This window comes from Hippopotamus amphibius, chromosome 9 (genome assembly GCF_030028045.1).
Source record: "Hippopotamus amphibius kiboko isolate mHipAmp2 chromosome 9, mHipAmp2.hap2, whole genome shotgun sequence".
NCBI lineage: Eukaryota > Metazoa > Chordata > Mammalia > Artiodactyla > Hippopotamidae > Hippopotamus > Hippopotamus amphibius.
In genome coordinates, this window is record NC_080194.1 from 125,224,185 (window position 1) to 125,247,655 (window position 23,471).

At 45.3% G+C, this 23,471-nt stretch overlaps 1 pseudogene; it reads right to left on the reverse strand.

The window, feature by feature from the left end:
* Positions 1 to 76: 76 nt before the first annotated feature.
* LOC130861046 (ectonucleotide pyrophosphatase/phosphodiesterase family member 7-like) overlaps positions 77 to 23,471 on the reverse strand; it is a 35,354-nt pseudogene continuing 11,959 nt past the window's right edge.

Genomic DNA, 23,471 nt, shown 5'->3' on the forward strand with positions numbered 1-23,471 from the left:
CCGAGGCGGGGTTTGGGGCGGGGCCAGGCGAGGCTCTGGCCCTGGGAGGCGGGGCGCAGAGCCTAGGAGGCGGGGTTTAGAGAGGGAGCGGGGGTTCAGGAGGAGGTGCCCGCAGGTGGTGCGTGCGGAGGTTGCGGGAGCGTCGAGGCGTTGAGGGGGTCCTGGGAGGTGGGACTTGGGGAAGTTGGAGGCGGGCCCTGAAGGCGGGCTCTGGGGCAGGTTTGGGGCCTGGGAGGTGGGGTCAGAGTCGGGAAGGGGCGGGGCCAGGGCTCCGGTGGGGCGGAGTCAGGGTTTGGCGCCAAGCTCTGCTGGGCGGGGCAGCGAGGGCTCCCTGGGAGCTTCCAGTCAGGTCCAGGGCCAGGTAATCATTCCCGCTGTTCCAGCACTTTCAGGAGGGACTTTTTGACAGGGGCCCTGTGGGCAGACGCGTCGTCCCGTGGGCCTTATCCTAGCGCTCCCCTCACCCCCCTGGGACTGTGCCCTCAAGCTCAGCCTCGGGTGCGGGGGGTCTCCTCAGGTCTGCGGGCCGATGGGCTCAGGCCGTCGCTGCCCTTTCTCTCCTTGGCAGAGGGCACTGAGGTAAAGGTGTTGGTTTGCAAACTGCCCAGTACTCGGAGGGCAAGGAGACACCAAAGCAGCAGGCCCCTCCGTGTTGGTAGGTGGCAGTTTTAGTGAGCGAGGGAGCTTGCTTACGAGGCTTGTCTTGGGCACCTCAAGATGAATAGATCTCGACACCCTCCTGTCAGAGTCTTAACAGTTATATGGAGGCCTTAACGGGGCCCAGTCAGTACACAGTCCGGTGTCTCCACAGCACATTGCTCCCTCGAGGCTGAGCTTTTTTTTTTCTTGAGGCTGCACTTTTAAAAAAAATATTTAATTAAAAAATTATTTTTGGCTGCCCGGCTTGTGGGATCTTAGTTCCCTGACCAGGGATGGAACCCAGGTTCCAGCACTGACCGAGCTGTAACCACTGGACCGCCAGGGAATTCCCAAGGCTGCCCTCTTGAAACAGCTTCTCCTGTGGGATCAGTGGGCAGAAGGTACTTCTGAGGGCGGGAGAGGGGTGAGGAGCCCCTGGCTGCCCGGGTCCAGCTTGGAGGGTCAACCGGCGGTCCCCTTGTTACCCAACCCAGGTTCGTTTGCCAGACGCCCAGCAAGCCATAAACGCTGAGACGCCGAAGTCTGCAGCAGAAAAAGGGCTTACTCCCAGGGCAGCTGCGCGAGGAAACCAGAGAACAAACCTCAAATCTGCTTTCCTGCGGGCAAGGGGCTGGGGTATTTATGGGCTAAAGAAGCAGGGTGTTCTGGGTCGCGGGTGGGGGGAGGGGGCGTGGGCGTGGAGTAAGGTGATTGGGAATAAGAAAAAGGTGGGGTTTCACACAGGTGCAACTAAGCTAAGGGTTTTTTTTTTGTTGTTTTTTTTCCTAAGGGTTCTTCATGGGACCCTTGTCCAAATAATGGTTAGCAGGTTCTGAGGGTGGGTTTTTTGAGCCCCTGATGTCAAAAGGTCACGGAGCAGACACTCGCGCATGCCTAGTCGAAGGGTCGGCGGCCCTAACCAGTCTTAACCGGCTCTTCGAACTAGACACAGCCAGCTCCAGGTTCCTGGAAAACAACTTGGGCAAACATCTTATTGTTTAGGCTTAGAGGACCTGCAAGTTTTTTATAGCAAAAACTAAAGTGAGCTTGAGGAGTGAAGGCAGGCTACAGGTGTGATGAAATTAACAATAATTACCTTTGATTTCATTGACCTCTCAATGAGCTCCTCCAACACAAGGTAGGAGCCCCTGCTCCCCCAACCCCAGACCCCAGTTAGGATGTCTCAAACCCATAGAGTCTTTCGTTCACCAAATTGTTATTAAGCGCTATGTGCCTGGCAGTATCAGGCATTGAGGATGCAACAGTGAGAAGAACCAGAAGTGGTTCCTGCCTTCCAGGGGCTCAGGGTCTCATGGGGGAAGTAGGTATTGAACTAATTATCACACAAATAAATACAGAAGCACAATGGCAATATATACCGGTGCCAGTGAGCACATGGAACTATCAGGGCTTAGAGTAGGAGTTTTGACTTTGCAGGGAAAGGAATCTGGAAGAAGAGTAAGAGTGGTACAGAGGTGGGGATGGGGAAGAAAAGAAAAAAAATTACTTCCATTTGACCTTATTATGTCTTGAGTGAAAAACAGGACAGTGAAAGACACTGGCGCTGCTTCTGGAGTTTGAACTGTGTTCAAAGTCTAATACGTTTACCTTCACAAATCTCTCATAAAACTCCATTTGGAAGTGTCTTGAGAGATAATTTGTTAAATATGCTTGCATAAGGTAGATGAGGGGGACAGATGAAATCTTATTACCCCTTTCAGATGAGAAACACTTGAGCCCTGCTCAGCTATGAGAACGAGAGGAGAATTAATTCTAATTAAATGCATTTATTCTCTTATATCTGTTCTTCTACCAGGATCTGACAATTAACAATAAAAGACAATTGTTTGTCTTTTATTCTATTAACACTTTATTTAAATGAGGCCAGACTGTGGTTATTGCTGTGTTTTTACATGGAATTAAAGGTTTCTGGATCTGAGATGTTGCATGAATCCTCTGAGCCACAGCATCCTGGGGGTAGAAACACCTGAAATATGATATGGTTGCATCTTGGTCCTGAAGGAACAATGTAAGAGCTCGGTCAAGCGTACTGGCTCACTTTTGCTGTTTTGGTCCACTCTCTGCCTGCAGTAGACAGTGAAAACCAATGGGAATGGGTCAGTTAAACTCATAAATACTGAGCTTTCTATTAATATACATAATAGCTAGTTTTAAACTTTTTACTTTATATTGGAGTATAGCCGATTAACAATGGGATAGTTTCGGGTGCACAGCAAAGGGACTCAGCCATACATATACATGTATCCATTCTTTCCCAAACTCCTCTCCCACCCAGGCTGCCACATAATAGTGAGCAGAATTTGCTGTGCTATACAGTAGGTCCTTGTTGGTTATCCATTTTAATACACATAATAGCTATTAATTACCTTTCCTCCGAGGAGCAAAAGGACATGCATGGTCAACACCAGAGTAAGCGATACTGTATGACGTTACACTAAGGTATTAATAAATCTAGACTGGTCCAGCCTTCCTGATGCCATTGATGGGAAGCAAATTGGGGAAGGACCCTGAGTGGGCCACACCACTGACCTGCACACAGAAGACACCTTTATCTTCACGTGTGGGCTCTTGGGAGGGACAAAAGTCATAAGGTAATACATCTCAGATCTGAACTTGGAAGAATCAAGGCACTGAAGGGCTATGTAATGTCCCATGGACCTCGAGGGTGTGGTATGTTCAGGTGTAAGTGAAGATTAGGGCTGCTGTTTAACATAAAAAGTGAAAATTCCAGGTGGTGTTGATGTTGCGAGAAGCATTAGGTCAGTGGCAGCGGAGATTTGTATGTGCACATGTTAGAGTGAAGATTCAACCTCCGGATCTGAGGCTTTCTCTAATGGTGATGATGGTGATGATGAAAAGCTAGTGCATTTTAACTGTATGGAATGGATTACCTTTTAGAATTTATGCTGCGGGAATGGCCATTCAATCAGTACCTTGAGGTTTTTCCTTTATCTCTCCCATGGCTAATGGTTTCTGTAGAAAAGGACCAATTGATTTCTTTCTAAAATGTTGCTTCAGGGTGTAGAGACCTTTATAGGTCATGTTTCAACTTATAGGAAAATTTTATAGTTCAAATATAAATTACAGTAAGTGTGGGCTTTGTAATGGAGCTGAGGTTAAGTAAAGTTCTGACTTTCCTTAGGCTGTTTACAGTGTTCAGGAGGCTCCCCATGCTGTTGGGACAGGAGCTCTTTGAAAGTAGAGGAATGGTAAGGGATGTGGGCAGCTCAGTCTCATGATAGAACTATGGAGATGTACAAAGAGGTGCACCAGGGCCATAGAATGCTTTGGTTGGTGGCAGGACCAGTGTTATGTGTTGAATTGTGTCCCCCGAAAAGGATATGTTGGAAGTCCTGACCCCTGGTACGTAGGGGTGTGACCTTATTTGGAAATAAGGTCTCTGCACGTATAATTGAGATAGGAGGAGGTCATACTGGAATACAGGGGGCTGTAGATCCCATGACTGGTGTCCTTATAAGAGTAGAGAACACCATGTGAAGACAGAGACACAGGGAGAAATTGGCCCTGTGACAGTGGAGGCAGAGATGCCAAGGATTGCTGGCAACCACCAGAAGCTAGTAGAAGCAAGGAAGGATTCTTCCCTACAGATTTCAGAGGGCTCATGTGGACACCTTGATCTCAGACTTCTAGCCTCCAGTTCTGTGAGACAACAAATTTCTGCTGTTGAAAGCCACCCAGTGTGTAGTTCTTTGTTATGGCAGCCCTAGGAAACGAATGCAACAGGAACATAATTTTGGGGGCCCAGTGCAAAATGAAAATGGGGCCTTTGTTAAAAAATCAAGATTTTTGAGATCAAACCAAGCTGGGGGTTTTCTGAGTCCTGGGCCCTGTATGACTGTCCAAGCTGTAAGCCCATGAAGATGGCCGTGATTGCTGGGTTCTCAGATTGGTGAATTCCAAGGCACTCAGGAAGAGGTTGAAATGGATTACTACAATGTGCACTGATAACCACAGAAAACCTGCGAGACTACTCACTTCTTTTTCCGACTAAAGGCTGTGAATATCACACCAGTGACAAACAGAACCACAAGAACTCCTGTGACAATTCCGAGACCAATCGCTGTGTTTTGGAGAGCAGATGCCCTCTGCATTTCTGCTCCTGTTAATAAAAAATCAGGTGGTTTAAAATTATCTGATTAAGAGGCTGCTCCTGGGTCCCTGGGAAGTTTCCCATCCAGACGCTAGTGAATATTAATTATGGAAACGAAATGTACATTAACACAAGAAAGTGCTCACCGTAGAGAAATCTCATAGGACAAGTCATTGAAAGCCGATTTACTAAACGACCTATTCACCAAATGACCTATTTGCCTAATGACCACTTTGCCAAATGATCAATTTGCTAAAAGCCAATTTGCTGAAAGTCAGTTGGTGGGATGTCCTGCTTATCAATAACTGTTAATCAAACATACTTTACCCCAGGCTTCCAGGACTATGGGACAGCTGTGGGGGCCAAAGAGTTGTAGCAAGCTCTAAAACTTAAATTCTCAGTAACTTAGGGAACTGCCATTCATTTACTTAGTTTTCTGCAAAACAGCCTGCTTCCAGTAAATTCACAAGAAGATCGTGGGCCAGTGGCTTGGAAGAAGGGAGAAGGATGCAGGAAACGGTTCTTTGTAGTCCATTTCGATTGGTGTGGTTGCTCTAAGCATCTGATAAATCATCCGGCAGTATGCTAAGTCTCTCCCCGCAGAAGAAAAGCTGGCCAGTGTTTGTAAACAAATGAATTCCCAGAAATGCTTCCTTTCTTCCTTTATGTCATGGAGATTTAGGATTTTGAAGTCTTAAGAACTCACAGCCTCATTTACAAGAACCCCTGCCCCCTTTTCTAGCCATGAGTAGAGTGCTAAGGCTTCATGCCTCTCCTGTGAGCAGCTTTCCTCCAGGCACCAGCATGCACAGAGTTGCTGAAGGAAGGCTGCTTTTCAGAATCTACAAGGGGCATCTGGGGGCAGACCACACATGCTTTCTGAGGCTCAGAAGGATTATAACCTGACTTCCTCTTTGGAGAGCCTTCCTTTTTGCCCCAAAGGCACTATATAAAATGTCACCAACACAGTGAGGGATTTCCTACTTCCTCTGCTACCTATTCAGAGCTGCTGATGATAATCTTGCGCTGGGGGCACTGAAGCTGCCAGGAAACAGGATTATTCTGCTTGACTTTTCCCCCATTCAAGAAACCCCTTTTTGAATCTTTTCTGTCTCAGGACAGAACAGACCACACTATCAATCTCTTGATGGTGGCTTTAATATCTCACCTGGCTGCTGGTCGTAAGTGTCTGTAAGTATTTCCTGGGTGACTGTCAGGGAGCCATTGTGGGGCTCAGGGGTAACCCCCAGGAGCTTACACATGAGGGGGTAGATGTGGATGCTGTCAAAAGACTCAGCCAGGTGATTCTTCTTGAAATCTGGCCCAAAAGCTCTGAATATGGTCTTCATGTCCATGTAGACATTATCAAAGCCATGATCTCCTTTGTTGAAATACATTATAATTTGCTAAAAAATAATAACAAAAGAGCCATTTTAGATTCCAGTACCCTGAAAGAAAACTGCCCTTTAGTTAATGTCATGCTTGTTGGGTCCAGGAAATCTTTGAAAACTTAAATGACAAGGAAGGACACTGCTGATGGCAGTGGTAGAGAGAAGACGGAATGGAAGATCTTGAAGGAAGAGAATAAAGAAAAGCACACTTGTTAGAAACAGCAATAAGATAGTAATACTGACAGTCATAATAGGCTCAAACAAAGAGGGCTTACTGTGTACCGTGAATTGTTCTGAATATAGAGTGAGAGCACTATCATTATCACCCCCATTTTACAGATGAGGAAACTGTCCTGCATGACTCAGGGCAGTTTCCAGTGTTGGAGCGGACTGGTTCTAGAGCCAGATATGTTTCTTTCTTTCTTTTTTTTTTTCTTAAAGCTCTTTATTGGAATATAATTGCTTTACACTGTTGTGCCAGTTTTGGAGGTACACCAAAGTGAATCAGCTGTATTTATACATATATCCCCATATCCCCTCCCTCCCGCGACTCCCTTCCACCCTCCCTATCCTGGCCCTCTAAGTCATCACCCATCATCAAGTTTATCTCCCTATGTTATGCAGGAACTTCCCACTAGCTATCTGTTTTACATTTGGTAGTGTATACATGTCAATGCTACTCTCTCACTTCGTCTCAGCTTCCGCTTTGCCGCCCCCAACCGCGTGTCCTCAAGTCCATTCTCTACATCTGCATCTTTATTCTTGCCCTGTCACTGGGTTCATCAGTACCATTTTTTTTTAGATTCCATATAGATGAGTTAGAATACAGTATTTGTTTTTCTCTTTCAGGCTTACTTTGCTCTGTATGACAGGCTCTAGGTCTATCCACCTCATTACAAATAACTCAATTTCATTCTTTTTTATGGCTGAGTAATATTCCATTGTATATATGTGCCACATCTTCTTTATCCATTCATCTATTGACGGGCATTTAGGTGGCTTCTACATCCTCGCTATTGTAAATAGTGCTACAGTGAAAATTATGGTGCGTGTTTCTTTTTGGATTATGGTCTTCTCTGGGTATATGCCCTGTAGTGGGATTGCTGGGTCATACGGTAGTTACATTTTTAGTTTTTTAAGGAACCTCCAAACTGTTGTCCATAGTGGCTGTACCAATTTGCATTCCCACCAACAGTGCAAGAGGGTTCCCTTTTCTCCACACCCTCTCTAGCATCAGATATGTTTCTTATGGCACAAAAGTGTATATATGTATATATTTTGGGTGTGTGTGGGGAAAAGATTAGAGAGGAGGGAGTAAGGACTATAGGTAATTGTTTAATGAATGCCAGGTAGGTTTTTTCTGTCCCCATTTTCAAATGACTAGGTAACATTAGTCACAGCACAGCACTGTTTATATTTTCTTAGGACCAACAGATACTCTGGCATGTAAGACATGCGATGCTCTGTATATTGAAAATTTGGTCTTCTAGTTGGCTTGATAAGTATAGAAAGTGCCTGTCTGTTCTGCTCAGGCTCCCTCACCTGGCTAAAGAAACCTGTCCAACGGCCTCTGAGGCCATGGGGCAGCCTGTTAAGAACTGTTAAGTGCCGCCAGTGATGGCCTCGTGTGCTTTGAAAGCTCCTCAATCCTGAAGAGAGAAGAGTCACACCCACTGTGCTCAGTACATCAAGGCAGGCAGTTGGGTGGGAATCCGAGAAGCGGACTAAACGAGAGCATTGAGACCCAAAGGATTTTCTGTCTAATGGGCAGTTTGCGGAAGATTATACTGATCACAGCATCCTATCCCACAGACTACCTGGTTGGTCACGCTGGGAATATGACTGTCCGATTAAATGTCTTAACATCCCTCTCAACCTGTTAGATCATGAACCAGGTTTAAAAAGCGGCCAGTGACTATTCAGTCTTTTCTTGGCAAGGCCTGAGCTCCAGGCCACTTGAGGGATTACAAAATACCAATAAAATGTTGTGTGTTACTGTGAATGTTTTCACCAGCATTAAACAATAAGCTTATGAGTTTTCCCATACCCGTTATACTCTGGACCTGTAGCTAGCTAAGAGTATACAGGTTGCAAACATAATTATAGTGTTTGGCTCCTGTTCATAGCCTTAGACAAGGATTCTTCAAGCCATACCTCGGATGGTCTTCTGTCATGTGATGTTTATAAACATCACCTAAACTTTGTTCTGCCATGAATTATAGTTTAAAAAAAAAAGACCTAATTTATGTCTCACAATTAGCATTGATTTTGATATTTTCTTCTTTAGGCTTGCTTATTTTTTTTCATACAGCTTTGTTGAGATATAATTCATATACAGTGCAATGTACCCATTTAAAGTATACAATTCAATGATTTCTGGTGTATTTGTAGAGTTGTGAAACTATCATCACAGTCAATTTTAGAACACTTCCATCACCCCTAAAAGAAAGCCTATATGCTTCAGCAGTTACTCCCCATTCCCTCCGACTTCCCTCAGACCTAGACAACCACCAGTCTATGCCCTGTGTCTATAGATTTGTGTATTCTGGACATTTCGTTTAAATGGAATCATACGATATGTGGTCTTTTGTATCTGACTTCTTTCACTGAGCATAGTGTTCTCAAGGTTCATTCCAATTATCACATGTATTGGCACTTCGTTTCCTTTTAATGGCTACCTAATGTTCCATTGTATGAATATACCCTAATTTGTTTATCCATTCATCAGTTGATGGGCATTTGGGTTGTTTCCACCTTTTGCTTATTATGAATAAATGCCTCTATGGGTATCTGTGTATAAATATTTATGTCAACAGGATTGCCTTTTTTATTCTGATATATGCAAGTGGGAACCAGAAGGTGTTTATTTTTGGGTAACTCTCTTGGTTATCTGTGCATAATGGTCAAACACATAGGCTTAGGTTCAGACATTAGCCTTACACTTCTAATCCCAAATCACTTCTCTCTAGCTTTAGTTTCTTCCTCGTTAAAATGGGGAGATAAGAGTACCTATCTTTAGGGTTGTTGGGAAGACAAAAATGAAATAACTCATGTTAAATTTTTAACATAGCCCTGGACACTTAACCTTGGTCAGAGATGTGTGTCTTTTTCATTGCTTAATGGTAACATGGGATAGGGTGTGTTGGCTGGGACGTGGGGTGGGAGGTGGGGAACACTTAGAAAACAGTGGGTTAAAATTCACCATGCATGCACTTACGTTTTAATTTTTTTCAGAACGGTTCTTCCTTAGTGGCTGCCTTCCAGATTCAAGATGGAATTTATTCATTTTAGAATCTACTCACCCCATTGATGTTATAACCAGAGTCGCCGTACATCATGATTGGCAGAACCCGCTCGTGTTGGGCAAAATGGAAGTGTTCTGGAAATTCTTCCTTCTTGTAGACTTTGAGGTGTGGGTGTGCATTCTTCCGCGCTTGGTAAACAGCTTCCTCTTGCCCCGGTTTGGGCAGGAGCATCCCAAAGCCACCATAATCCACAATGTCAAACTTGACCAAGTCCCTGAAGCTGATGTAGTTGGTCAGGAGGATCTCAGTGACACTGGGCTTCTTTTTCACGGTGGTCATGCCGTGGTCGGATGTGATGATGACATTGAGGTGCTCGGTCAAGCCATGCCTCCCAATGGCTTCCAACAGGTACCTGATGGTCCTGTCGATTTGCTGAATCATCACCCTCCGGTTCTGTGTCTCAGGCCCGAAGCAGTGTCCCACGTTATCCGGCTCTCCGTAGTACAGCCACGAAGTCAAAGTCTTCTTTAGTGAACTAGTTCACGACGATATCAATGTTCTCCCTCCACTCCGTCTCGTTGCTGTTTGGGTGGGTGTATGACTCCACCAGGGACTGCTGGACGGCCTCCCCTTTGTACTTGGTGCCTCCCCCAGGATAGTGGAAAGACGCTGTTTTCCTCCCCTGCAAGTGCAAGAAGAAAAGTCTATCAGGGCCTTTTCTCCTATCTTTCTCATAATGTGCAAAGCCCAACCTGTTGGCATCCCTGCCCCAGTCCAGAGGCATAGGAAACATGTGGCTTTGGAGTCAGACAGGATTGGGCTTCATTCCTGGCATCACCAGGATCTTGTGGAATCTAAAACACCCTTAGTTGTGAGACATGCTGTTATTTTACATGCTCCTATGAAGAAAAATGCTACCAATGAAACCATGACACTCCCGTGACTGGAAGATGTCTTCAAATTTGGGGTGACAGAATGAAAAAAAACTGTTCCTTAGAATGGAAGAAAAATGGCACTTTCTTAAATTGGTGATGGTGAGTGAGTTCTTTAATCTCTTAGTGCTTCAGCATTTCTACCTGTAAAATGCCAAAACATTGATAGGGTTTTTGTGAGGATTAATCCAGGTAACTCAAGATAACGTGTTGGGCATTGTGTTTTGGCACATAGCAGGCACTCTTTTCTCTGCCTCTAGACCTAACAATCCACCACAAGCCTTCCCCGTGTGTGCAGTGGACAGTTAATATGTGTGCCTGCCCAGCACCCACTCCCGTGTCTGCTGGTTCATAGCATCTGACGTCCCCTGGAGGCTCTCCTCCCTGCTCTTGCTCCATGCCTGGTTTGGGATCTTTTGGCTCCACATCAGGCTCCAGAGGTGGGATGTGGCTCTAGCCTGGCCAGTCAGAGGACACTGCATCCCCTGGCCGCAGCAATTGGTTCAGCCTTGGGCCTGTGTCCCAGTCAGAGCCAATGAGATAAGATCTGGGAATTTCCTCTGGGGCTGTTGGAGAGGGGAAGATCTGCCTAACTGGTTCTGGTGTATATTTATACAATTTGGGGGTATTTGCATTGAAGGGGAAACTGTCATCTTGTTCCCTGTGCAGAGGTCTGCTCAGCACTGTGCTTGACACCTGACCCAGAGGCAGACAATAGGGCAGTTAAAGGAGTGCTCCATGCTAGATTGCCTGGGTTTATCTTTTCTCTCCCACTTGGATGCATGTTACTCAGATGCTCTCCACCTCTGTTTCCTCATCTGTAAAGTGGGATGTTAATTCCACCTTGTGGGGTGGTTGTGAGGATGAAATGCATGTGGAACACATTAGTAAGTGTTCAATGAGCTCAGCTTTTAGTTTTCCTGGAGAGGAACAAAGAGCATTGGGCCAGACCACATGGTCAGGTGAAGAGGGAGCAAAGAATATTTCCTCCACTTTCTGTTTCCTGAGGGGTCCTGAAGGTGGATCTGAAATATGCCTGTAGACCCCAAGGTTGGAATCTGCAGAAGGAAGGTGAGATTAGAGCCTCCAGTCATGGCAGAAATGGCTGCAGCAGCATGGGGCATGGGATTCCTTACATCAGAGGAACGGGGTGGGCCAGCCATGAAATGCGGCTGAGTCTTGCAAGGCCTGGGCGGGGCCTGGGATTGCTTTTTGACCCTGATACCCTTGTCAGTGGGGCCCAGCGACCTTTATACTCTATATGTCAGGCCGTGGGCAACTATGCAGGGCAGTAGATTACAGCCACTAGGAAAAGGGCCCCGGCCTCCCCACAAGCCGTCATGGGAGGAGCTGCCATTTCTTCCCTCTCCTTGTCTCCAGTGGGTAAACTGGGAAAAGTGGGGTTGGGGGTCCGAGAGAGTAGACCATGGGTCACGCTCCTTCTACTCCAGACTGCTGGGGCCACCAGAGGGTCTACACGAGGGTAGGGAGCATGCTGGGGAGCAGAGCTTTGACTTGGGTATGACATCAAAGTTTTACCATGAGCAGAACTGAGTCTTCAGACTGAAAATGAGGCTGTGTTAACAACACAAGTGATTTCAAAGTCCTGAAAATATTAAGTGATTTGCTCCCCAGCAGAAAGGTGGTTTTTGACAAAGCTTGGAAAATAAAATAATTTTATGTACACTCACCAACAAGTTAACAATAAGATGGAACCATCTCACTGAATAGGTTCTGTTGTTGTAAAGCAGCTCCTCAACCAGGACTGGGCACTTAGTAGGCATTCAATAGATTTCTGGTTCCGTGAATGACTGACCTGCTTATTTGGGAAGCAAGTACTTTCCTTCATCTTGGCTATTAACTTGAGGGCTGTTCTGTGACACTTCTTGTATCACCCAAGATTAAGATATTCTGAAAAACACTCTAAAGTTCACTGGCTTTAGTAGAGCCAAGAGAGTGCTGGTGTAATGGTGTCAGTTTGGTATGGAGAGTAAATTATGAGGAAGAATTGTGGGATAATGGCACCTCGGTTGTGGCCATCTGGCCTATAAATGGGCAGAAATATAACCAAGTGTAATGCCAAAACTTCCCATGTGCCATTTGAGAGAGAGAATCAGGAAAGCAATTTGGAAGTTGTAGGGGATGCTGTTGGTGCCCCACCCAGATCCCCATACTGGACGAGTGCACCCACACCCACTTCCGTGAGGGTGGCTGCTAATGTCTCTCAGCTGCTCTATGTTCTGGAAAATTCCCTTGTCAAGCAGCCAAGTCCTGCCTCACCTGAGCAGGTATCCTATACTGCTCCTCTGTCCCCAGCAGCCCATGGCCAGTGATTGACAGCAGGACATAAAGCCAGTTCCCTGACTTCAGGGTGGGATAACATGGTGGTGCAATTCATGTTCCAGTGCTCCCCATGGGATCAGGCCACGTCTCACTCAGCTCTTCCTCCTGCCCTGTCAGTTTTCCTCACTCCCATCTCCTGAGAGCTCCCCCTCAATACATTACATGCACTGCATCCCTGCCTCAGGCCCTGCTTTGAGGAAGCTTGAACTGAGACAGAAATCTTAATACCAAGTACTTTACAGGGTTCCGGAAGCTCTACTACCCATAGCTATAGGTGAAATATTGTCCCTTCTGCCCTCCAGCATTCATTTTCTATTTTGAGTTCCAGTTTTATTTTCTCTAAAGCACTTTCCCCAGTCTGAAATTACATTAATTTTCTTACTTTGTTGTACTGTAGTTCCTCTACAATGTGAGCTCTGAGAAATCAGGAGCTATGCTGATATTGTTGAGTGCACTTTTCCTGGGACCTAGAACAGGTCTGGCTCAGAGTAAGTGCTGAATGCTGACTAAATGTGTGTCGAATGAATGGATGAATCATATCTCCTTTTATGGCTAGAAACTCCATTCTATTCTCACTCTTTTTTTTTACGTTTTTTCAGATCTTTATTGGAGTATAATTGGTTTATACTGTTGTGCCAGTTTTTGCTGTACAACAGAGTGAATCAGCTATATTTATACATATATCCCCAAATCCCCTCCCTCTTGAGCCTCCCTTCCTGTCCCACCCCTCCAGGTCATCACCAATCATCGCCTATTCTCACTCTTGATTAACTTTTGGAAATAGTTACAGAAATGCTTTCTCTTTTGGGTTTTAGCATCTTATTTGTAACCTCTACAGGTAACACATTTTCCTTTCTGATAATAGAATTTCTATGGTTGCTTTCACTTGCAAATCCTCTAATATTTATTTATTGTATTTCTGATTGGCATTAGACATAATTCTGTTTTTAGCGATGGTACTTTAACTTCCATGTAAATTGACTTTGCTCTTGAGTATGGAATTGACTGGAAGGATGGAACTTCTAACGTTTTGTAGAATGTAGTTTGACTGGCTATTTTATTATTTAGAATAAGCTGACACTGACATTGTGAGGGACTTAGGCAGCTCTGCATATCCAGTTAAGTTCCTGGTATTTGCCTGTTGAATCTCAGATATTCCCAACTTGAAATTGTTTTCTCGTGCTGTGTTCTCAACACTTACTCTTTCTTTAAAGGTATCCCAAGCTGTAGTCTTAGGAAACTGTGATTTTTTTTTTTGTACTTGGTCCTATGGGAATTTTAGGATTTATGCTGCTTTGTGAAATGAGCTCCAGAGAGAAATGTGTAGGTGAGCATGCGTACACATACACACACACATACACACATACACTTGACTCTCTTTATTTGGGACCCACGATAATCAAAAGTGCTATTTTCAACAAATACTTCTGAGAAACAATCTGAGCACTTAATTGGATGCAAAAGAGTGGGTATTTACTATTCTACCCTTTAATTAGCATAATCAGTGTTTCCAGTAGCAATAGCAATTGCAAAATCGCTAGTTTTATTAGGTGCATTATTCTTCCTTAGTGTAGTGTTGCATCAGTGTGGCTATTACTCTTTAAGTTGCTTCTTTAAAACAAGAGTTGGCATTTCTTAGGGCAAAGCCTGACTGTTGGGTTTTGTACAGAATCTACCAAACTCTTCAGAACCAATCGTTAGAGAAAGAGTTTCAGTTTGGTTTTGCACTTTGTCTTGTCTCTTCTTTTAGGGGACAGAATTCATGTCAAAAGGCACACGGGTTTTAGGAAGGCCCGTGAAGTGTTTACCACAGTTGTGCTTTGGTGGAGAGTATGTTTAGTGGTTTAGGGAAAGAGTTTGTTGCTTGTTCTAGGGAATAGCTGAGTGGAAAGAGAAGGACTCCATGTATTTGAAATTCAGAAGTCAAGGTTGGTTCTGAGTGTTTTCATTGCTTTTCTGTATTCTGGAGGCATCACTGAACAGAAGAAGCTAGATGGCCAAGATTCTGTATTTCCTCTCCCTCCCACACCTTTTCAGAGGTCAGATTATTATTCTTAAAGCCTTGATGATGCGTGATAGAGACATGGTTTGGGCCAATACTGGGACGTATTATGTTTCTATTAATGCTCTTCTAAGCAGGAGCTGCTGGCACTCTCTTTCTTACAACTCTTCCAAGTTTGGAAGCTATTATCTGGAGACCTGGCTGACACTGAGAACCATAGCTGCCCTCTCCACCCTCTCTCCAGATTCCCTCCTGGTGGTAGCCTACCATGGTCCTGTAACAGACTCTTGGCAAGCACGAGGACCTCACCCATATCATCCCTCTGCCATTTCACATCTTAATACTCTCTGTGGCTCTTCCATAGAGAGGAGAAATATGCCACCAGGTTTTCCAGGTTTTCCCGGGTCTTGCAGTCACGGCTGCCTGCCTTTCTCTGAGAATTAGGACTTACTGAACTTGGTGAAAAACCTCAGCCATTGATCAAGTTCAGTTACCCAGGCGCTCACTTAAAATCCCAGCCTGCTCCCAGTGGAGCCTCTCCATTCATAGCCTGACCATTAGGGAAGTCCTGCTGGAGTGTGGATGTGCTCATGGACCGTGGATGGTGGATGCAAAGGTGGTCAGGAATCCCATCTCCTAGGCATCATCTGCCAAGGGATGCCAGTTCTTGGGAATCTCAGTGGACTCCAGCAGCATTAGAGTCACTGAAGGAAAACATTCTAGTCCTGTTAAAGGTTAATGCATTAGTCTCCACAAAGCCTGCCTGGAAGAGACTCAGAAGAAGGATGGATTTTCCCAATGAGGGATACAGGGTAGGCCGCTCTTCTGCAGCCCTGCCTGGCAACACACACGTGCCCCCGAATGGCACTTGGCATTTGTCCCCATTTCCAGTGAGGCCGACCTGGAGCTGCAGGTTTGCTCTGATTACAGGAGCTCTTGCGTCACCTCCTCAGGGAGCTGGCTGATGGCCCTGTCCCAGGCAGGAGCTGCCAAAGGCAGAACGCAATATACCAACTTGACATTCGCTTACCAGATGAGTGGCATGTTAGTTGCCTGGCCCTGCACCAGATCCTCTTTTTGCACAACCGCTTATAAATTCAGCAAAGAGGAAAAGCACTCTGATTATGAATTGAGCAGGAGGAAGCAGAGTCCTGCAGATAAATGACAAAGAGATAGGAACCATGCATAAAAAAACTCCAGGAAGGGAAAATGCCACCAGAAGCCTCATGCCAGTGAACAAATTCCATAGCAAGAGAGGCCTGGGTTTTGAATAGTGAATTAAGCAAGACTATCCAGACCTTCTTAGCAGCTAGGCAGATATAAGATTCACTCTGAAATGCATCACTAAATGCTTTGGCCACAGAAGAAATATGTCATGGTTGAGTTGAGTTGCTGAACCCAGAGTGAGTTCACATCCCAGCTCTGCCTCTCTGTGACTTTGAGAAGTTATGGTATCACCTGGTGCCTCAGTTTACTCATGCCCTCAGGGGCATAATCTTAGCACCCACCTCAGGGTTGTGATACATTAATATACATAAAGCACTTAAATCAGTGCCTGGCGCATAGTGAGTGTTATGGATATTATTTTTCTTGGAAGGACAGTTTATTTGCATAGTTTGTGCCTCAAAGTTTAAAAATGTGACAGAAGAGGAAGGAATCTAGAGCCCAACAATTAGGGGGAGAACATGAACATGAGGTAGATTAGGGTCATCGATAGCCCCCTGTGATTCTTCGAGAGCTGTGTTGTCCAATATGGTAGCCCCTCGCCTGTGTAGTATTTAGATTTTAATTGAAATTAATTAAAATGAAATACAATTAAACATTCAATTCCTCAGTCTTACCAGCTACATTTCAAGGGCTCAGTTACCACCTGTGGCTTGTGGCTTCTGCATTGGACCATGTGGAATAGAACATGTCATCATCATAGAATGCTTCATTGGATAGTTCTGGCCTAGAGCTGTAGTGACCAGCTGAAGCCCTGCTAAAATGATTCGACCTCCATTCATAAGAATGACTGATCATTTGAGCAGTTATCACTAAGCAACTTACATGTGTTATCACAGTTAATACTCCTAAAGAGCCTGTGAAGCAGAGACTCTGATAATCCTCATGCAATGGATGGGGCAAGTCAAGCACAGAGCAGAGGTCATTGCTTAAGGTAATGTAGCTGGAGAAGGTTGGATCCTGCTCTGGGAGTCTAAGTCCACAGCCTGTGTTCTGAGATGCTGCAATTGCACCCTCTTGCAATGTAACATGCGTGGCATGGACTAGGAGCACAGAGATGAAGTGTCAGGACCCAGGGTAGCTTTGGAGCCAAGGCTGGTGTCTTGGGCGAAGAGGAGGTGGAGGATCTATTCTGGAGTGATGACTTTGGAAGCTCATTGAGAAAATGCAAAGCTGGCAAAAGGTTTGGCACTGGGAGTTCAACACACAAATCTGATTTCTGCCTTTTCAAAGCGGTAATGAATGGCTGCTGGGATACTTTCAAGCAAATGTTCTCATCAGAGCTTTTCATGCATTGAGCGGTAAACTTTGTTCCTAAGAGCTTTTATGCCTAAGTCATAGGCAAGTGTATGAAGAGATATTTATTAAAGAGCTGCTAGGTCCAGACCCGATGATGAGCCCTAGAGGTACAGTCATGATTAAGCCTACTCTGTCCTCATGGAGACTCATCCATCTGTAACAGCTAAAACTGACTGACATATGCATTAAGTATACATCTTATTTAATCCTTACATCAACTCTATTAATCATCATGATCCCTATACCACATTTAGGGAAATAGATGCTGAGAGAGGTTAAGTCACTTGCCTAAGGCCGCACAGCTTCTAACCCCCCATCCACATGCTAGGAACGAGAGGCCATGTCCCAGGAAGTCAGCCCAGCGTCTCTGGCGGTACCTGTCTCTGGGCTGTGATCCAGAGGGGAAGAATGCCGTTGTCCCACCACTCAGTCTTGTTCTGTGTGGTCTTGAAGGAGTACTTCCAGAGTGTCTCTGTGTTAAACATCATGTTGTGGATGGCTCCGTGATCTTTGATCAAGCAACCTTGGGGATAAAGAGGGGAAGGTACTGGTAAGTTCTATGAATGGATGCTGCCAGGGTGTCTATATATTCTTAAGACCACCTCCCCCAGCATCCTTCCAGTTGGCCTGCTTATTCTGGGGGCTGTCCCTCTGGGCTTAAGACTTGTTTCTCTGGGGTGCAAACATTGCCAGCCACAAAGGAAAGGTTATCACATCTCACACCTGCCAGACTGGGTCTGCTCCCTGAAACAGACCTCATGGCCCTGGGGAAGTTGGTGCTGGCTGTGGAAGCTGATGAGGGAGGAGGGAAGGCAGGGCACAGGGAAGCCAAGTTCCTTGGGTTATTCTGTGTCCAGAAGTGAGAACCTGGGATTTGGACACTTCTTGTGGGATAAGTTTCCTCTTCTGCTTGCGATGACCTGATTCTATATGGAACCTCCAATGGGCCTGATTCTTGGCAAACACCCCAGGGTTTCTCCTAGGACTCCCACAAGCTGGGCTGTTTGAGGGAACCAAGGGAATCAGGAAGAATTTTTTTTTTTTGGCCACACTTCATGTGCGATCTTAGTTCCCTGAACAGGGATCGAACCCACACCCCTTGCATTGGAAGCGTGGAGTCTTAACCACTAGACTGCCAGGGAAGTCCCAGGAAGGATTTGTAAACATAGATGGGTGCAGACTTATTTATCTCTGCTTAGAGGAGGAAGACAGATACTGGGGAATGTAAGCTATCAATAGATTGTTCTTAAAAACATAGAAATTGAACCAGATATGGAAAAAACCCTGTGATCTTACATTGTACCAGGGAAAAGGGGACTGCACATGGGGGCCAGTCTAACGGGGGAGCTGAAAGATCCAACGGGAGAGCTGAGTGTCTACTCCCTCACCTCCTGGAGATGAAGCCTCTGGGTGATCCTACTGATTGTAATAAGATAGTGAGGATTTCTCCAACGTCCATGGGAAGAAGGATATTCTGGACTAGAACTTGATGGTCATGGGCACAGAGAAGCGAAGAGCTCTTTGCTGGGTCAGAGTCCCTGGTGTGTAAAGTCCCCCTAGGGTGGCCAAGGCTTTCAATGGGGAAGAAGCAAACACAGTTGTGGCTTTATCATTTCTGCCTTGTAGGCAGGCCTGACAGCCAACCACACGGAAGGAAGCTGTGCTGCTACCAGGGATTGGGGCCTCAAGGTGTCAAGATTCCTGGTCAGCGATCAGATCAGATGGTTGACAGGGGAAGAGCATGGGCTTTGAGTTTATGAGAGCTGGGTGCCAACCCTGACTTGGCTCCTGGACTTGCTGTGTGAACTTGAACAAGCCTTGGTTTGCATGTGTAACAGGGGTGGGGTTTGTGTGATGGAATTATAGCACACGTTTATCATCACGCCATATGCCAATGCCTTTTCTTTGGGAAGATTAACTCCTCTAAAGCTCCCAATGGCTCTGTAAGGTGGGAACTATTATAGCCCCCCCCCCCCTTAGAGATTTCCCTCTTTGCAGGAAACAGAGGCACAGAGTTTGCTCAAGGTCATGTGGCAGAGCTGGGTGTGGAACCCAGGAAATTTGATTATAGCCCCAGTCCCCCACCTCAGATAAAATTAACATAAAATTGACATAAAATTAACCATTAACTTTTTTTTTGGCCGTGCCACACAGCGTGTGGGATCTTAGTTCCCCAACCAGGGATTGAACCTGTGCCCCCTACAGTGGAAGTGTGGAGTCTTAACCACTGGACCACCACAGAAGTCCCAACCATTAACATTTTTTTTTGACATACAATAAACCTCATATATTTAAAGTGTACAATTTGATATATATTTTTTCTTATTAGTAATGTATATATGGCAATCCCAATCTCCCAATTCATCCCACCCCAACTCCGCCCCCACCTCCCACTCCTGCTTTCCCCGCTTGGTGTCCACGTGTTTGTTCTCTACATGTGTGTCTATTTCTGCCTTGCAAACTGGTTGATTTGTACCATTTTTCTATATTCCGCATATATGTGTTAATATACAATATTTGTTTTCTCTTTCTGACTCACTTCACTCTATATGACAGTCTCTAGGTCCATCCATGTCTCTACAGATGTCCCAATTTCATTCCCTTTTACAGCTGAGTAATATTCCATTGTATATATGTACCACATCTTCTTTATCCATTCATCTGTTGATGGACATTTAGCCAACCATTAACATTTTAAAGTGAACAATTCTGTGGCATATAGCACATTCACAATGTTGTGCAACCACTACCTCTTTCTAGTTCTAGTACATTTTCATTGCCCCAAAAGGAGGCTCTACCTCCTAGCAGTTACTCTGCAGCCTTCCATTCCCCCATCCCCTGGTGGCCACTAATCTGCTTTCTGTTTCTATGGATTTATTATACTTTTTCTGGACATTTCATAGAAATTATACCATACAATATGTGGTCTTTCGTGTCTGGCTTCTTTCACTGAGCTTCATGTTTCCCAGCTTCCTCCTTGTTGTAGCATGAATCAGTACTTCATTCCTTTTTAATGGCCGCATAGTATTCCATTGTCTGGATAGACCAGAATTTGTTTATCCATCCATCAGTTGATAGACATTTGGGTTGTTTCCGTTTTTTGGCTGCTGTGAATAATGCTGCTGTGAACATTCATGTGCAAGTATCTGTTTGAGTTCCTGTTTTCAATTCTCTTGGTCGCTACTTAGGAATACAATTGCCGGGTCATATGGTAACTCCATGATTAACTTTTCAGGGAACTACCACACTATTTTCCACAGTGGCTGCATCATTTTACCTTCCCACCAGCAATGTTCAAGTTTTCCAGTTTCCCCACCTCCTCACCAACACTTGCTATTTTCCTTGTTTTGATTATGGCCAGTTTAGTAAGTGTCAGTATCTCATTGTTGTTTTGAGTTGCATTTCCTGAATGCCTGATGATGTTGAACATTATAGCCTGTGAATACCATGAGTGAGAGTACTCTGTTAGGGGTAGGCAGAGGCCAAATGGGCCTTCTGAAATCTATAAGGAACCCTCTTGTTATGGCTTCATGATGGCTAAGCCATGCCATTGCAGCAGATGACATGGAAGCACAGAGATAATTCACCCAGGGAGCTTTCCTTTGCCTTCTTTTAAAAAAACTTATAGTATCCTGAATGCTGTTCTGTGTGACCCTCTCACTCAGTAAAGAGCAAATCACCTGGAATTACAAACACCTGCCATTTCACCTATTCTAGTGTTTCTCCATGGTGTTTTCTACTATCAACATTAGAATCAATTGAGTTGCTTGTTAAAAACACAGATCCCCAGGTCCCCACTTTAGCCCTTGCTGAATCTACAGTTGTGGGGTGGGTTCCAGGAGTCTGCATTTTAACAACCTCTCCAGGTGGTTTTAGTGCCCGCTGACATGTCAGAACCACTGGCTCAGGGGCTGTTTGTCATTCACACATGCATGTGGATTGGTTCCAGCAGATTGTGCCTTGCTCCAAAATCTGAGTTCAGTAGCCCACTGTCCCCTCTCTGGGGAGGGCACGCAGGCAGCCATCAGAACCTGGGTTACTCTGGTATCTGGGGAACCGGAGGGGTCCAGAGCCACTGGGAGGATGTGTCAGGGGGGATTGGAGGAAGCCACGGGCACAGAAACTTCCTCCTCCTGCACCCTGTGGATTCTGGCTTCTAGGCCCTGGGACCCAGAGGTCAATTAGAACATCAGTTAAGTAGGCTAGCCTGGGAACCAATCATAGAATCTGTTTTCCCCTCAAAGTGATATTACCTAAGTTTCAAACAACTAACCTAAAATGAGCTCAGGGAGCATGACCCTTCCATTCTGTGGCATGGCTCGTCCCAGTAATTGTACAAAGGAAACCGTCTCCGTGATGTTTGGGTTACTTCCACCCTGACACCTACAGGCACGTTCTAAATCCAGCCAGCAGCCAGGGACCACTCATGACCCTGCAGAGGTTTCCACTGCCCTGTTGGTTCCTCCTTCCTGCCGCTCAAGTCTCTTTATCTTGGTCAAGGGCCAGTTCTGGAACATGGGCAACACAAGACAGAGGAGAGGGGAAGCTAAGAAACAAGCAGCTGCAGGGAGCAGCCATCATGGTTTTACTTGAATTGCGTTTTCTATTCTGGAGGCAATTGAGGGGGACCTGGCTGGGAAAACTACGTGAAGGTGACACTGTTGGCTGTGCCTGGAGTTCCAGAGGCTGCAAAGGAGCTGGTTTCACTTGGGTCACACCATGCTGCACAAGGGGGGCTGGGCTCAGAGGCAGGACACTTGGTCTTGGCTCTTGTAAGTCCTTGCTTTCTCTGTGGACCTCAGTTTTCCCATCTGTAGAACGAGCGGGGTTAACGGTTTCCAAGGGTCTTTCTTGCTCTATCATTCTCAGAGTCTGTCATTGCTGTCATTTCAGTGTCTGGCGACGTGGGTAATTATGCAAGTGAAACAGGAAGTAGAATGAGCTCTCCTAGTGAATGGGATTCCTGCTGCTTACTAATTATGCTTTAATCAGGGTACAATGCATACTCCCACACTGTATCAGTTATGGCAAGGTGCGGGTAATTCAGGCAGCCGAGCATTTCAAGTCTGGGAACAAACCAGCTAGAATCAACTCCTTCCCCTGATTGTCAGGAACTGATATTTATTTATTTCTCGAATACTTGCAGAGTGAATTTAGGAAACCAGGAAGTCCAGAGTTTGAGCCAACTCCTTCCTTTCTCCCTCCCTTTCTCAAATATTTTGAGCCAAATACTATCATAAGCTGTCTCATGGTATTTACACTCTAGGGGGCGGGAGAGAGTTAAAAATAGAGTGTGTTCTGGGTGCCTGCAGTACTCACAGGTATTTTCTCTTGGAATTCCACTACTTCTAGGCCCTGCTGAAAGGCAGGTTTAGCACTGTATTTGTACCATGTCTCCTCCCTATGTTCAGTTGGTTGACCGGAAACCCAATTTTCTGTTTCTCAAGACTTGAACCAAGAGACACAGGAACTAACCAGCTGGTGGTGGGCTTTGCTGTCTCCCATGATGAACCGGGAGTGAAAAGAGAAAGGTGGTCACGAGTGAGGGAAGAAGAGACAAGAAAGCCCATGGGCTGATAAGAAAGACCACTGGGCTTCTGAGAGCGAGAAGAGGAAGTTTGGTTTCTATAATTGCAGTTTCTATTCCCCGATTCCCTCTAATTTGGTTCCCATGCTCATGAATTTGCTTGTTAGAGGCTTGCCTTGTGGTCCTTTTCCTTGTGCTAGTGTGAATGGATTTCTTTTTCTTACAATTGTTGCTCTCTGACATGGCTGAGAGTAGGGGCTGTGCCTCATTTATTTTGGTGTCTCCATGGCACAAAGCATAGACCTTTACCCTTAGTAGGCATTCAACAAATGTTTGTTGGATTTAATTGAACAAATTCCCTCCAACCCTCTGCCCCATTTGAGGATGGCCAGGTATGAACTGAGCAAGTAGGAAGCGGACCTTGATTGAGTCCAAAGTCAATTTGGGAAAAAAATACTGTAGTGGGATGAAAATAAACCTATACATAATAGTTAAATCATTAAATAAACCTATAAAATACAATAAATTGCATAAGTTAATATACTCAATAAGAGCCCCCGCCCCCAACATTTGCTCAATTCCTACCTGCTAATTTTCAGGTGGAACAGTAACTTTGCCAATAGACCATTTGGGCATAGACACACTTTATCATGCATTCAGTTGTTTAACAATATTTTAAGGACCTACTGTGTTTCATTCAGTAATTCCTGTGAACCAACCTACCATATTAAGCTATA